The following is a 14,600-nucleotide window of genomic DNA, read 5'->3' on the forward strand; positions in this document are numbered from 1 at the left end:
TGTATTGTATAATCATTGACACACTCTTGTTGGCAGCCCTAACCTAAAAATGGATTGCAGGGCTCATGCAGTGTTGTGTCACTAAGGCTAGTACTGACAGAGCACACAAAGTGACTCACCAGCTGTTTACTGTCCATCAAGGGTCTATGAATAGGGGATTTACATGCTTGGTGCACAAAATGCAGAATTATGAAAATATGGTTTAAAGGAGATTAAAGGGCCAGATAAAAAGATGAGTATAATGGGTGAAATATGTATAGAATAAATGAAAATTGTGTACACAAAATGTTATAGTTTTTCCTGAGGCTAGGCCTCAAGGTTTGTAAAAGTCTGCAGAGCTGCAGTGTGTTTCTATGTAAGGTAGCAAAATGTAGAGCAGCATGTTCTGACAGAAACACTAACAATGAAGAAAGGAAGGCTTTGGAGCATCCCTAGTATGTAAGAAGGACAGTTTGGGAAGGAGCCATGGCCTGTATCCAGTGCCACAATTGCAGCAGGCCAGGAGCATATGAACCCCTGCCTGGCACCAGTTTGGCAGGAGAAAGGAACGGATGAGGGACAGGAGAACACCGTTCAGGCAGCAGAGTTCTTTGCTACCATCCTCATTTTTGTAAAGATTAAACTTGTTATCCTTGCAAGATAGACTCCTGGACATACTTCCATAGAGGGGTGTGTTTATTCTGGTGTGAGAGTAATTAGGGCTACCCTTATAAGCACGTCCGCATTTACAGTGGTGATGTCCCAATGTTGTCTCAGTTTCGCCCCCGTACTTTGCGAAAGCCCAGGTCAGTCACCAGAAAGGAGTCACGGCCATCTACAGAGACCGGTGCCCAAAACAAAAAAAATGTGTCTCCTGAATGGTTTTAGTAGGAGCAATTTCAAAGACTGAGAGGAAAGGGAGCCTCTGCGTACAAAGACTGGGAAGTAAGGGATCCTCTGCCATAATAGGTTGAGAAGGTAGTACCATGCGTTATTCTTTTATGATGATAAAAGCAATGGGATCCTCACCATATTAAAAAGCTGGCAAGGTAGTACTACAAGGACATAAGGAAAGTAAGGGGGGATGTGTGTGTGTGTGTGTGTGTGTGTGAGAGAGAAATCAAAGAGGAAAAGAATAAAGGGGGTGGGGAAAAAGTGGTAGTATAGCTTTAAGGTCTAAATGAAGCATTAGGGACACGCGCAACATTAGGGAGGAGAAACTCCAATAAAACACATGCATAGGGTCCTCCCACTGTATTCTGACAGGATAGATAAATATCACAAACCATGGCTATTGGAAATAAAGGAAGGGGGATGTCCTGCTCCTGGCCAGAGCAGGGCTCCCATAACAGAAACCTGCTAGAAAAAATGTCCATCTTTTTAACAGAAAAATATGAGGGGAAAAAAATCCCCAAAAAGAAAAGAGATTTTAGGTCTCTGGCGATTATTCAAGGATATGGAAGATCAGAAGATGTAAAAGAGATCCAATGTAAGGGGATAATCCAGTCTATAAGCCTCCATTTATAGAGAGAGTGTCAACAACAGTATTATCCGGATTAGCAACTGGGTGGGACTCAAGAGCTTTTGCACCTCAACCTCCATATAACCCATCCACAAGCACTGACATGCACGTAGCATCAGTGTCCACAGGGGGTTCACAAGCAGATATAAACGAGTTAAGAGCGCTGCAGAAAAGGTTAGTCAGGTTACAAGAACCTGAAGAAGTATCACCAGAAATAAGGGTACCAGTGCAGAAAATAGGGGATTGGACATTTTTTGGCTAGATTCAACCCTGGGGCAATAACAAATGTATGTGTTGAAAAAGATGATGGGGAGAGGGTATGGATGGTCCTGGGACAAGAAGTAAAATAAGCAAGGGAAAATGAAAGGGATGATCAAGGTGGTAGAAATAATGAAGAGGCATGGCAGAAGGAGATCAAGGAGAACAGGTGGTGAGAAACCCATCCCCGCCACAAGAGGCAGTGAGGAGGAATAGACTTAGAAATAGACCATATTTAATGGTGGCAGTACAAGATCAGAAGAATACTAAAAAAAGGTGTTGAAAACAAAATAGACGTGCAGATGCCTCTTATACATAAAGGAGTAGGGATAACGCAGTATGTGCCATGGCCTCAAATGGACAAAGATAATTTGATTAAAGCTCTCCCCTGTTTACAGCCGGAGCCAGTAAAATGGATCTATGAATTTTAGAAACAAACAGCAGGGGTAGCCCTAGCACTAGGAGACCTTAAGAGTTTACTGGTTGCCATTTATATGATGAATGTGATTATGTGTGAGTGCAAGTTGCTCGGGGGCCCACGGAGCATTTGTGTGTCAAGAGCTGGGGTCCCAGGGTACAGCCATGGTATTTTTTACTGCGCATAGATACCCAGTACAAACTGTCATGCCAGCCACCTGAGGCCCAGAGCGCTTCACAGGCACACATTGTCTGTGTGCAAGGTGCTGTGGGGCCTAGTCATGGTATTTTTTTACTGGGCATCTATCAGGTTCCCCTTAATATATGGCATTCCTTCCCCCATTTCCCTCCAGTGCCACACATGCATAAATAATCAATGATGTGTGCATGCAAGGCACTGGGGGGCTTAGGGGTCAGGCATGACATTGCATATGAGGCGGACTGGGTTGGCATACCCAGTAAAAAATGCCATGCCTTCCCCCTGGGCCCCAGGGTCTCACACCCACACGATGAATTTGATTGTGTGTATGCGAGGTGCTAGGGGGGCACAGGGGTCAGGCATAGTATTTTTTACTGGACATGTATCATAGAAGCCCAGTAAAAAAAAAAAAATATGTGCCTGTCCCCTGGGTCCTGTAAGGAACTCATGGTGGCAACATTAAAGACATACACAAGTGAATATGTTTCCAGGCTATTTATTTTAACAATGTGCAGGTAGGAAAAACACCTAACCTAAACCTAATTCTAAGATGGGAGCAAGCTTCAAACATCAAATGAAAAATAAGGCAGTCCTTGTGGAGTCTGGTCAAAATAAAAGGGCCTATACTACAAAACCTACTGCCAGTCCTTACGACGAATATAGAAAGAGTGTGGGATAAGAAGTACAATAAAGAAGTGTTCATAAATGAAAGTGAGGATGTGCTAGCTAGGGGTCTCCCTTCCCCACATTTTGACCACGGGATAAGGTGGCACTTCTGAGCACAGTTTGGCTTTCAACTTCTCAGGAGCCTTGATGACCAAGTCTCTTTCCTCTTGAAAGTCTCTTGCCTTGGAGGGTCAGAAGATAACAAAACAAAAAGGTCCTTTTAGATTACACTTGAGGTGATGACTCCTCACCCCTGGTCCCCCCTCTTCCGGGCTTGGATCCCAAAATAGTTCCTATTGATATCTCAACCTTTGGCGGTTGAGTCTCCTACTTCTGAGGGCCTGATAGATTCATAAAACAACAAACAAAAGTTCCTTTCAAATGGTAGTAGAGGTCATAATGATTCACCCCTGGGTCCCCCTCTTCTGGGCATAGACCCTTCTCGATTCTTAGCCTCCCCCGGTCTTGTTCACATTGACTCTCCTTCACGGGGTCTCTCCCTTCCAGGCTGCCCCCTCTTGATTCTCTCACAACAACTTTTATATTCCCCAGTCTCTAAGTGGCGACTTTCTCCTACGGATCCCCCTCTTGAGACCCCTTCTTGACTGTTCGCCTCCTACTATCAAGTTCACTCCGTTGCTTCATGAAAACCCTTGTTCCTGTTGTATTCACAGGGCTTAATGTCTTTTTAAACAACACTCAGTGGATACTTTTCTTCCTCCCTCTGCTGGGTTCACTACGGTCAATCACACTGAGTTCCTTCTTTCTATTTTGTTGGTCAAAGTCTTTCAAATGTACGGAGGATTTTACAAGACCTCTGTATGACCACTTGGACACCTTTGGTTAAAGCCTTCTTAAGGCCTTCTGGTAGCTGTAGTTCCAAATGTGCAGGATTCCCCAGAGTCTCTCGAGTGAGCACCCACGTGGCGCTGGACCCCTCTTGCCACTGGTTTTCCCTTAACATTAAAATGTTCTTTGAACTTTCCTTATTTAACCACTTTGCAACTTTCATTCAACACAGTTCGGTTTCTTATCGTCTCTCCTCTCGAATCACTGACTGTGATGATCTGCTTGGCTTCTTTGGGATCCAGAGTCAAGGACGGTACCACAGTAGTAGGCGCCTCTATCTATCTTGCTTATCTGCGTAGACAAGCTTAGTGTACCATTGACATATGCCGCTACACACGTTAGCTATTGTCTGCTATCTTACAATACCTTGCAGGGAGGTTCTGCGGGTCTAGTTTGGAAAGGGCAAGGTCACTTCTCTTCTTGTCGTCCCTTCGATACTCACCGTCTTTTTCCTCCTCTTGAATTGCCGTGCTCAATTAGCTGTCTTATTATGCGGTCTGCCTTGCTTGCCCGGCACTCTCGAGCTCCACCTTTTATCCCTGTGGGGAAGGTAAAGGGCTGTGAGGCGTGTTTGATTATGGTCAATTGCCTGACTTTGCCTGACCCTTGTATTGGGACATGTCAAGTAAATGGCTCTGTTGTTGGTACGTTGTCTGCTGTGTTGTGCGTAAGTGTTCATATTGGAAAAGGTGGGGGGCAGTGTTTCTGAATGTCCTATGTGGTAGGGTGGGGAAAAGGTGTCAGAAGAAGGGGGGTACCGCATCCTACCCATCGGTGTCCCACTCCCACTCCACAAGGACCCCCCATCCAGGTAACCCTCCCTCACTGGTCCACCCCCAGGAACTGGATCCAATAGCAATGGCTGTGTCCTGGCCACCTGGGTGACAGATCCTCTGGCACGAGCTAGGGAGACACCTTCAGGTTTTTCACAGTCCCCAGCTCCTCACACATGCACACACACAATCAATGGGGTTATGTGTGTATTCCAGGCACGGGGAGTCCAAGGGGCGGGCATGGTATTTTTCACTGGACATCTCTGATAGATCTCTGGCTCCTGCATAATGAGCAAGAGGGGACCAAGACCTGGTGGGTCAATGCCCTGTCGCCCATTATGGACGAGCCGTCCCTGTCCATAAGGCCTGCAGTGGCCTGTTGTTCTGATGATGTTTAGAAGATTTACAATGAATGTGACAATGGTGGAAACTATCTCTTTTGTAGGCCAACTAGGGGACTGTTCTGTAGCACTCTGCCCAAGCCCAGGATTTACCCAAAAACTGATTGAGAGTGTGGCTCTGTTTCATGCGCTGTGCCTTGGGAATCTTTATTTCACTTGGTGAAATCCAATTTTCCTGGCTAGGTCCTTTTAGTACTATGAGACACATACAATGCTTTTTTGGGTCCCTGTCCACCACCAGCCTTCTCAAGTCAGGCGATTCTTGGTGTGTAATTGGGTGCTGTGACCACTCGCTGACTCCCAAGGTGCATAAAAGCAGATCACCTTACCCATTCGCCTTGCCTAGTGCTGTTACTCTGTACCTTCATTCCTGGAAGGCTGCTGCTTGAGGAAGAACTGAAGCTCTACACCAGCATCATTTGATGCTCTGAAGAATCTGATGGCGAACCTCTGGCTCTCCAGATCACCAGAAGGAACCCTGTGGAGTGCTTCTTTCCCCTGATCCTATGGGGACAATTAGATTACAGCTCCTGCTTGAAGGTTTCGTTAAACTGAAGCCCCTGATCGTGCCTGCATTACTGGACCCAGAAGTGGGTGCCCCTTTACTGCCAGGACTTCGAGGACTCTCTGTGCCATACCAACCAGGGAATCATCAACCCAGAATATCAGGCAAGCACCCTGGTTTCATCTCCCCAACTAGCAAGCTCTGGTGGCTGTGCAGCCTTTGTTCCTGTGCTCCCACTACCATACTTGCTTTCCTGGTCCTTCTTCCTTAACTAGCTCCTCTCTGGTGTGACTTCTTCAAACGTTCTTCCATATTTATTATTCCTTTGGGTATCTCTGAGCCAACCCCATTCTCAGGAGCCAAATCCTGTGACAGAGGATGACATGGGAACTCTGCATTGATGACTACTTCCAACCGCAGATTAAACACCTTTTCGCTCACCCAGGGAATTACCCAATCATGAATAATCATCCTACCAAAGGGTCTTCGGGTCCCTTGTGCACTAGTTTGTCACCACTGGAAACCTTGGTGGTTGCTGAACAAGGTGGACAGTGAACACCTCTGGAAACCACTAACGTCCTGCTGCATAATTCGTTGTGCTGCTTTTTTTCCCCTTTTTGCTCTGGTCTTACCATTCCCTGGTTGTTGGAGGCTCATGTTAGCCCCTGCGCACAGTTTTGCCCCTCCATTTGAATGCTCCTTCCCCTTTTTATTTGCATTATCCAGGTGAGAGTTTATTTGTTTTGAGTGGAATTTTGATTGTTCTCCACGGTACATGCTTAACTTTTCCTCCATCCTTGCATGGAGAGAAGCAGCTACAGGCTCTATTTCCTGTGATTCAATTTTCTTAAGAAGCGCAGCCATTTCGTTCAAGAAACTTGTCTGCCCCTTAATTTTTCAAGGATGCCCATATTCATATCCTTCAACACAGGTGTCAACACAGACAATACCAGTGCCGGCAAGTGTACTGGCGAGATACTTTCCGATTTTTTAGCAAGGATAGTTTGACCTATGTTCATGACTTCCGACGCGTCTACAATCAAAACCTCTGAATGATACACTGATAAATCATCTCCGAAAAACACATCTGGGGTATTAAGAAAGGGAGGCTTACAAATTGGATAAATGTTATCGGTGCCCAACTGCATAAATGTCTTTCCGATCCATGGGTGTTGCACTCCTGACTCTTTGGCATTGCTGGTGAGCCTTCTCTTCATGCGCTGCTTAATCCATGGATCTTTTTTTCATCCTCAAGGGTGCTCTGTGGGAGTCACTGCACTGAAACACCAGACAATGGACACTTTTGCACAAAGTTAACTCTTTCCCCCCAAAGAGAACCCCAAATATGTCCTTTGGGTCTCCCTTTGTTGCTTTTGAAACTAGCTGGCCTAGATAGGTAATTGTATACATAAATGTTACTGGATATTCTATTCTAGCACGGACTCCCACTAAACTCTAAAGAACTTTTCTTAAATGTGGTTCTATTTAACTGATACATTGAGGCCTCTATGTTTTACAAGGTTTACTCACCTGTAAATATAGTTATTTTTCACGTTGCTATTTCTTATATAAAGATTGCATATTTTCCTTAAAAATAGACTATCTAGACATTCTCTAATTGGGCGTATACAAAATGTGTGTACTGTACCTATTAACCATGGGAGTTTGACGGGGGTTGTCTTCACTATATATATTTATTTATTTATTGTGCATTTGTAAGGTGCTTATACATCAAGTAAATTGTGTTTCAAAGAGCCCACAGGGCAACAGGGAGAGAACATGGGAATGAAAGGCAAATATAACAATGAAAGAGAGAGGCGGTCCTACTAGCACTTGTCAGCATTCAGAATGTGCAAGTGTAGAAAGGGATGAGGGATGGGGGTAAGTGCTAGGAGTAACACGGCGGGAAGTGCTAGGGAGCAAGTTGCAGGCAACTGTTAAGTGACTGGCAGAGATCACTTGGTAAGAGTGGCTAACTGCCAATAAATAAGAGGAGGCCTGTGATTGCTAGGCCAGTGGGTGCCAAGGCAAGTGCTAGGAGCGGGCGTAGGCTGAAGGCAATTGGGAGTGGGAGGCCAGGGCCTAGGTGGACACATAAGGGCCCTGGTCACCAATCTCAGTGACTGTGAGGTTTCGCAAAAGAAGGAGTGAGGAAGGAGGAGGTAAAAAGAAAAGTCTTGAGGAGCTTCCACAATTTGAGGAGACCCGGCTTAAGATGAAGAGGGAGGGGGAGGCTGTTCCATAGGACCGAGCCAGCCAAGGAAAGAGATAGGCCTCCAGCTCCCCATTTAGCAAAGCGCTTGACCCGCAGAGAGATGGTGTCGAAGGAACGTAATGATCGGGAGGCAGTGTATTTAGAGACAGCCAATTGTAGGCAGCGTGGTCCCTGGCCCAGACAGCCATATGAATGATGCAGAGGGATTTGAATTTGATCCTTGCAGCAACCGGGAGACAGTGGAGAGTTTTTAGGTCTTGAGAGATGCAGTCCCTGGGTTTGAAGCCATGGTTAAGTCTTGCAGCCCTATTCTGGATTAGCTGGAAGGGACGAGAGGGGGGGGGGGATTAAGGAAGAGGCTACTGCAGTAATCAAGCCTAGGGAGTACCAGAGCTCTAGAGACATTGAGCTTCTGGGGAAAAGTGAGGAAAGGAAGGATTCCTTTGAGGAGGTGAAGTTGAAAGTGGGCCTTCTTGGCAATGTCCTGGATGTGTTGTGTGGGAGGAAGGAAAGAGAGGGGCTGAAGATGACTACAAGGTTTTTGGCCCTAGGTGAAGGAGAAGGGGGAGAACCCATAGAGGGTGGCCAGAGTGAGGGGGGAGAAAGAGGATGCAGGAGTCGTAATAGGAAGGATCTCAGTCTTGCTGCTTTTGAGGCAGAGATCATTAGAAGCACACCAGGACTGGGTGGCAGATAGGCAGTTAGGAATGATAGAGGAAGTAATGAGAGGATCAGAGAAAAGTTTGAAGAAGAGTTGTGTCTTCTAAATAACACTGGAAGTAAGGGGAGAAGGTAGAAATTAGCAAAGCAAGATAGATGTTAAAGAGCCAGGCAGAAAGGTTGGACCCATGGGCGATGCCACAGGTGGAGATAGAGGTGGGAGAGGAGAAAGAGCCCAGCATAACCTGGGAGGGATGATCATTGAGGAAGTGTAACCCTCACCTGGTTCCCACGGAGGCGCGGCGTCGAAGGCGCAGAACTCTGAAGATGGACAGGAAGGGCCCCTCTATTCTGGCTTCCCTGGCTCGTTGGATACCCTCCTGTGCGTGAAAAGGGAGTATTACCAACTGTGGAACAATGCTCAAGCCTCCCACTCCCTTCGAACCCTCCACGATACCTCCTCCACGATTCCCCGTGAAGCCTCACCTTAGGGTTTGGAAGGATGAGCTCTCCATCCTGCTTCTGATGCAGGGGCGCGTTGAAACCCAGTTACTTCACTGGATTGAGGATTGATAGGAGTTCAGGTAAGCTTGACTGTTCAGGTAAGGCGCCGTAAAAGTTCTGTTCAAAATTTCAAGCTTAATAATAATGTTCGTTGTCTAATTGCAGCAAGCGCTAATGCTTATGTCTGTTTCCCCTTAGGGGCCGGGGTTCGGAGTGCCGGAGATATGGCGCCGACCCGAAGTGAAACAGTTCTGGATGAGCGCTCAGGTAATGTCTTTGCATTCGCTCATTCAATGTCTTTGTCTTTTTTCCCCATAGGGGCCGGGGTCCGGAGATGCCAGGAAGTGGCAGGACCCGAAATGCAGTGGGAATAATCCAACAGGTAAGACTTAAAAGGAAACTGAGCTTTCCTTATTCCTTTTCTCCCTCTCACCTTTGTTCTTGTCTTTTTTACTCTAGGCGCCGGGGCGTAGCTGAATCCGGAAGATCGCTGCTGAAGATGGAAGCGCCTTGCAAAGGTGAGTAAAATGCAGCGCTGCAGCGATCGAAACGAAATGCCTTTAAAATGATGTCTTCCTTTTCAGGGCCGTTGTAGAAATGACTCCGGGATGCAGATTTAGCAGGTAAGGGCTTTTCTTCTTCTATTCTCTTCCTTTCTCCCCTTGCAGGTGTTCCAGGGTGCTGGCAGGCGTGGCTGAAGTCAGGATGCAGGAGCTGACACGGTGAGCGTCCAGCTGCTAGGTGCAGAACAACGCGAAGCATGTGTGGCTGTTCGGGTGGGGTTTAAATAGCCTTGGAAGAAGTTCCTGGTATGTATCCTTCCACCGATCAGGTATGTATCCTTCCCCGACCACACCCGGGTGGTGAAGTAGTCCTACAGGTTAAGTAGTCCCATTCAGGCCTCAAGAGGGCCTGGATGAAGCAGCAAGGTTTGCATCAGGTAAGTGTGCACCCAAGCACTTAAACACATATCCTCTTCTATGAGCCTGGTGCCTAAGGCGCCAGAACTGGGGTCCGCTATGAGCCTGGTGCCTAAGGCGCCAGGACTGAGTCCAAAGGCCCCGACTTGGGCCCGCTGAGGCTTCCCTGGGGATAATGATGTCTGCCTCTGGGGTTGCTGGGCCCGGCCTGGCTCCTTAGAGGTAGGCATCATGACAGTACCCCCCCTCAAGGCCCCTCCCAATGTCTTTTCCTCCAGGGGTTTTGGTTTGTGCGGGAATCTTCGATGGAATCTTTGAATTAATCGTGGTGCGTGAACATAGTTACTGGGTTCCCAAGATCTTTCCTGAGGTCCATATCCTTTCCAATCAACAAGATAGAAGAGTTTCGACTTAACTATCTTGGAATCTAAAATGTCTTTCACTTCGAATTCTAATTCTCCATCAATTTGGACAGGGCCTTGGGGCTCAGACAGTCTGGTTCCATGTTGTACTGGTTTTAGAAGAGATGCGTGAAAAACGGGATGAATCCGCATGCTGGATGGTAAATCGAGTTTAAAGGCCACTGGGTTGATAATAGCTTTGATGGGGTAAGGCCCAATGAATCTGGGATTAAAAGTTCGCTGACCCTTGAGGGGTAGATGTTTAGTTGCTAGCCATACCTGATCTCCTACTTGGTAAGGAGGAGTTTTACTTTGGTGCAAATCAGCGTTTTCTTTATACTTTTTCTTGGCTTGCTGTAAGTGGGTTGTAGCTTCTTTGAAGGCTTGGGTTATTGTGGAATGTAGGTGATTTACTGCAGGCATCTCCAGGGTCAGAGGTGGATCTAGGTCAGAGGTCCGAGGATGGTGACCATACAGGGTATAAAAAGGAGTCTGTCCGGTTCCAGAATGCACTGAATTGTTGTATGCATATTCTGCAATCCAAAGGATGTCCTTCCAATTCAACTCGGATTGGTGTAACATGCACCGCAGATATTGCTCGAGAGTCTGATTGGTTCTCTCGGTTTGTCCGTCGGTCTGGGGGTGGTGGCTGGTGGATAACCGCACGTCTATTTGTGCTAGTTGGCAATATTTCTTCCAAAAGTGGGAGATAAATTGACTTCCACGGTCTGAGACTAATATGGAAGGGAAACCATGTAACCACACTATATTTTCGATAAATTCCTTGGCCAAGGTGGAAGCTGACGGCAATCCTTTTAAAGGGATAAAATGGGCCATTTTGGAGAATAGATCCACTATTACGAGAATCGTGTTGTAACCACCACAAGGAGGCAGGTCAGTTATAAAGTCCATTGACAAGGTGTGCCAAGGTGCTGGTGGAATGTCCAAAGGTTGAAGTAGGCCGGCTGGCCTTTTCTTTTGACTCTTATTTTGGGCACAGATTCCGCAAGACAACACAAATGACTTTATGTCTTTTCTCCAAGAAGGCCACCAGAAGTGGCGTTTGATCTTTTCTTCTGTTTTCGCGATACCGGGGTGTCCTTCCATTAATGATTCATGATGACGGGTAATGACAAGTTCCTGCAATTCTTTACTTGGCAGAAATAACCGCTCTTGGAAGTAGGGTAAATCATCCTTAACGGTGTAGTGAGGACCCTTTTGACTCCATTCCAGTAAGGCAGAAGAGTCAAAAAGCTGTTTTACTTGAGCTTGGATGTCCTCAATGGTTTGCAATGAAGTCAAGCCCAGAATTCTTTGTTCCGGTATGATTGGCACAGGTTCTAAACTCGAATTGGGTTCTTCCATGCGTATCTGGGATAAGGCATCTGCCTTACCATTCTTGCAGCCAGGGCGATAGGTAATTACAAAATCAAATTCCGCAAAGAATAAAGCCCATCGGAGTTGTCGCGAAGATTGAGCTTTGGCCGTCTTTAAATACTGCAAATTTCTGTGGTCCGTAATTACGGTGATGGTGTGTCTTGCACCGAGAAGATAGTGACGCCAAGCCTTGAAAGCTGATTTAATAGCCAGTAGTTTTTTGTCGGTAATTGCATAATTGAGTTCAGGTGGAGAGAATTTTCTGGACCAAAAGGCTACAGGGTGTAGTTGGTTAGTTTCTGGGTCTCTTTGCGACAGGACAGCTCCCATGGCCGAACTGGATGCATCGGTTTCCACGATGTAAGGGAGATCTGGGCGCGGGTGCTTCAATACAGGTGCAGAGGTGAATTTGGTTTTCAGGTCCTGAAAGGCTTGTTCAGCCTCAAGAGTCCATTCAAAGTGTTTATTTTTCTTTAGGAGAGCTGTGATGGGTTGAACAGTTCGTGAAAATTCCGGGATGAACCTTCGATAGAAATTGGCAAAGCCAAGCATGCTTTGCTCTCCCTTCACAGAGCTAGGAGATGGCCATTTGAGAATGGCGTCCACTTTCCGCGAGTCCATTCGGATTCCTTGAGGTGTCAGGATGAATCCGAGAAACTCCACTTCTGTGGTATGAAAAACGCATTTTTTTTCGAGCTTGGCAAATAATTTGTGCTGGCGCAATTTCTCAAGAACTGCCCTAACATGGTTTCTGTGATCAGATTCTGAGGAGGAATACACCAGGATGTCGTCAATATAAACGATGACACAAACATCGATAAGTTCCCGAAGAACATCATTCATGAAGTACTGAAAGGCGGCAGGTGCGTTGCACAAATCGAAGGGCATTACTTGATATTCGAAGAGCCCAAATTTGGTGCGGAATGCAGTCTTCCACTCGTCGCCCTCTTTTATACGTACCAGGTGGTAAGCTCCTCGGAGATCTAGCTTGGTGTACACACGAGCATCTTTTACTTGGTCGATAAGCTCAGGTATCAGGGGCAAAGGGTAACGATTCTTAATCGTTATCTGATTTAGGGCGCGGTAGTCAATACAGGCCCTAAGGTCTCCTTCCTTTTTAGGTACGAAGAACAAAGCGGAAGAGACTGGTCACTTTGATGGGCGAATGAAACCATTGGCCAGGTATTGATCCAAATACTGGCACAATTGCAGGTTCTCAGGTTCAGTAAGAGCATAAATCCTACTACAAGGTAGTTGTGCATTGGGTACCAAGTCGATTTGGCAATCGTAAGATCGATGGGGAGGTAAGGTGTTAGCCTGCTCTTTCTGAAAAACGTCTTGGAATTCTTGGTATTCAGATGGTAGCTGTACAGGGGTGGAAGTTACAGAGGCTAGACCCATAGCTGGATTCCTTGGGTAACAGGTTGGTTCACAATCAGGAAAAGTTATCTTCTTTGCTCGCCAGTCTATTCTCGGATTATGTGTTTCTAACCAAGGGATTCCAAGAAGTACTTGAAATTGTGGGGCCTTGATCACATCAAACACGATTGCTTCCCGATGTCCGTCCTGACCCACCAGAGTGATTTCAACTGTGGAATGCGTTACAGGCCCTGAGGCTATTTCGGTTCCATCAACTGTAGTAATTACATCTTGGGTTACTTTCGGGCAGAGAGGAAGCTTAATCCTGGAAGCCAATTCACGGTCTATGTAATTTCCAATAGCTCCACTGTCTATGTATGCTTTTATAGCATGCAACTGCTGAGGCTGTTTTGGGTTCACAAGCACCATTGGCATGACAAAATGCGAGGTCAAAGAGTTTGTTTTCAAGCTCGGCAAGCGGACCCCTACGCTTGTCGGGCTAGGTCGTTTCCCGAACCAGGTGTCAATAACTCGTTATCAGTGGCTCCAACCACCTTCTTGGGTGGTTTAACTGGACAACTTTGAAGAAAGTGACCGGAAGTTCCGCAATACAGACAAAGTTGCATTTGTCGCCTTCTCTCTCGTTCCTTCTGCGTTAATGGTCCTTTTACACTGCCAATTTGCATAGGTTCGGAAACGTCAGTACTCTTGGAGTTAACGTGGGTCTTGATAGGTACTCTGGTTTCATACTTGAGCCGATCTGCTTTTCTATTTTGAAGTCTGTGATCAAGTTGAACCACTAAGTCTATGTAGTCTGCGCAGGCCTGGGGTGGATCTACTATCTGAGCTATAACATCTTTAAGCTCTCCGCGCAGGCCTCGATGAAACAATGTGATTCTTTTATTTTCAGGCCATCCGGTTTCCACAACTAGTCTATTAAAGGTGGCGATATAGGACAAAAGATCCTGATTACCTTGTCGTAAGGATAGCAGTTCGTTGTCAAGGGCCTGTCCCTGCGAGTGTCGAGCGAACAATCTTTCCATGCTGGCCTGGAAGCCCTGGAAATCCCGGAGAATGGGATCATCCTGATTTACCAATGGAATAGACCAATCGGCAGCACAGCCACTGAGGTAAGATAGTACAAAGGCTACTTTGGTCTGGTCGTTGGGGAAGGCCCCGGGCCTGCATAAAAAGTGTAAACGGCATTGGTTCATAAAAACGGCATATTTCTTGGGATCTCCCGCAAAACGTTCCGGCGGGGCCAAAGGCATGTGTCCAGGTAGATTGATTTGTACCGGGTTATTCGAACCCATTGTTGTAGAAATATCTCCGGAAACAGGTAAAGGAGTGTGCTCTGCCTGGCCCTGCAATAACCTTTTGGCCAGATCATCAGTTCTTTCCTTGGATAGGATTAGTTCCCTTCTGAGAGCATTAGTCTCCTGGCGGGCTGAGTGCACTTCTGCCCGTAATTCCCCTAAAAGATGGGCCAGCTGATCTGTCTCGGAAGTCTCCATAGCGCCCAGGTGGGAAATTGTGGTAAGGCTTCGCGTTCTGTAACGCTCACCTGGTTCCCACGGAGGCGCGGCGTCGAAGGC

General features: G+C 46.7%; 1 protein-coding gene across 1 annotated transcript in view; it reads left to right on the forward strand.

Annotated features, from left to right (window-relative positions):
- Nucleotides 1-14,600, forward strand: part of SPATA16 (spermatogenesis associated 16) — a 1,361,355-nt gene that overhangs the window by 903,779 nt on the left and 442,976 nt on the right. The window lies entirely within an intron of this gene.

The sequence above is a fragment of the Ambystoma mexicanum genome, chromosome 10 (assembly GCF_040938575.1).
Source record: "Ambystoma mexicanum isolate Mex_15411 chromosome 10, UKY_AmexF1_1, whole genome shotgun sequence".
Classification (NCBI taxonomy): domain Eukaryota; kingdom Metazoa; phylum Chordata; class Amphibia; order Caudata; family Ambystomatidae; genus Ambystoma; species Ambystoma mexicanum.